General features: G+C 44.6%; 1 protein-coding gene across 2 annotated transcripts in view; it reads left to right on the top strand.

Annotated features, from left to right (window-relative positions):
• LOC123732233 (testican-3-like) overlaps positions 1-2,500 on the top strand; it is a 30,141-nt gene that overhangs the window by 24,212 nt on the left and 3,429 nt on the right. The window lies entirely within an intron of this gene.

Genomic DNA, 2,500 nt, shown 5'->3' with positions numbered 1-2,500 from the left:
ACACACACACACACACACACACACACACACACACACACACACACACACACACACACACACACACACACACACACACACACACACACACACGAGGTGAGGTCTTTCCGTGTGCTGTCTGGCTGGATGTTGTAGTCCTTCAGTGTGCTGGCTGGGTGTTGTAGTCTTTCAGTGTGCTGGCTGGCTGGGTGTTGTAGTCTTTCAGTGTGCTGGCTGGGTGTTGTAGTCTTTCAGTGTGCTGGCTGGGTGTTGTAGTCTTTCAGTGAGCTGGCTGGGTGTTGTAGTCTTTCAGTGGGCTGGCTGGGTGTTGTAGTCTTTCAGTGTGCTGGCTGGGTGTTGTAGTCTTTCAGCGTGCTGGCTGGGTGTTGTAGTCTTTCAGTGAGCTGGCTGGGTGTTGTAGTCCTTCAGTGTGCTGTCTGGCTGGGTGTTGTAGTCTTTCAGTGAGCTGGCTGGGTGTTGTAGTCCTTCAGTGTGCTGTCTGGCTGGGTGTTGTAGTCTTTCAGTGAGCTTGCTGGGTGTTGTAGTCCTTCAGTGTGCTGTCTGGCTGGGTGTTGTAGTCTTTCAGCGTGCTGGCTGGGTGTTGTAGTCTTTCAGTGTGCTTATTTAAAGAAACGATCGTACGCAGAAATGTAAGAAGTATAAAAATTTTTAAAAAACCTAAGAACATTTTAATAAACAAAAACTGGTAATTAATAATTAGTTTGATCGTAGTCGAGGGATGTTTTCACAAGGGAACCAAAACAGACACAATTTAACAGGTCTCTGTACACTAATGAATACACCCCTTTATCACGTCTCTCCTCTCCAGACTCCTGTACACTAATGAATACACCCGTTTAATATCACGTCTCTCCTCTCCAGACTCCTGTACACTAATGAATACACCCCTTTAAGACGTCTCTCCTCTCCAGACTCCTGTACACTAATGAATACACCCCTTTAATATCACATCTCTCCAGACTCCTGTACACTAATGAATACACCCCTTTAATATCACGTCTCTCCTCTCCAGACTCCTGTACACTAATGAATACACCCCTTTAACACGTCTCTCCTCTCCAGACTCCTGTACACTAATGAATACACCCCTTTAATATCACATCTCTCCTCTCCAGACTCCTGTACACTAATGAATACACCCCTTTATGTGTCTCTCCTCTCCAGACTCCTGTACACTAATGAATAAACCCCTTTATCACGTCTCTCCTCCTGTACACTAATGAATACACCCCTTTATCACGTCTCTCCTCCTGTACACTAATGAATACACCCCTTTAATATCACATCTCTCCAGACTCCTGTACACTAATGAATACACCCCTTTAATATCACATCTCTCCTCTCCAGACTCCTGTACACTAATGAATACACCCCTTTATCACGTCTCTCCTCCTGTACACTAATGAATACACCCCTTTAATATCACATCTCTCCAGACTCCTGTACACTAATGAATACACCCCTTTAATATCACATCTCTCCTCTCCAGACTCCTGTACACTAATGAATACACCCCTTTATCACGTCTCTCCTCCTGTACACTAATGAATACACCCCTTTAATATCACATCTCTCCAGACTCCTGTACACTAATGAATACACCCATTTATGTGTCTCTCCTCTCCAGACTCCTGTAAACTAATGAATACACCCCTTTAATATCACATCTCTCCTCTCCAGACTCCTGTACACTAATGAATACACCCCTTTAACACGTCTCTCCTCTCCAGACTCCTGTACACTAATGAATACACCCCTTTAATATCACGTCTCTCCTCTCCAGACTCCTGTACACTAATGAATACACCCCTTTAATATCACGTCTCTCCTCTCCAGACTCCTGTACACTAATGAATACACCCCTTTATGTGTCTCTCCTCTCCAGACTCCTGTACACTAATGAATACACCCCTTTAATAACACATCTCTCCACTCCAGACTCCTGTACACTAATGAATACACCCCTTTAATAACACATCTCTCCTCTCCAGACTCCTGGACACTAATGAATACACCCCTTTAATATCACATCTCTCCTCTCCAGACTCCTGTACACTAATGAATACACCCCTTTATGTGTCTCTCCTCTCCAGACTCCTGTACACTAATGAATACACCCCTTTATCACGTCTCTCCTCTCCAGACTCCTGGACACTAATGAATACACCCCTTTATGTGTCTCTCCTCTCCAGACTCCTGTACACTAATGAATACACCCCTTTAACACGTCTCTCCTCCTGTACACTAATGAATACACCCCTTTAACACGTCTCTCCTCTCCAGACTCCTGTACACTAATGAATACACCCCTTTAACACGTCTCTCCTCTCCAGACTCCTGGACACTAATGAATACACCCCTTTATCACATCTCTCCTCTCCAGACTCCTGTACACTAATGAATACACCCCTTTAACACGTCTCTCCTCTCCAGACTCCTGGACACTAATGAATACACCCCTTTAACACATCTCTCCTCTCCAGACTCCTGTACACTAATGAAT

This window comes from Salmo salar, unplaced genomic scaffold (assembly GCF_905237065.1).
Source record: "Salmo salar unplaced genomic scaffold, Ssal_v3.1, whole genome shotgun sequence".
Lineage (NCBI taxonomy): Eukaryota > Metazoa > Chordata > Actinopteri > Salmoniformes > Salmonidae > Salmo > Salmo salar.
Note: the sequence above shows the minus strand (reverse complement) of the source record. Positions and strands in the feature narration are given on the sequence as shown.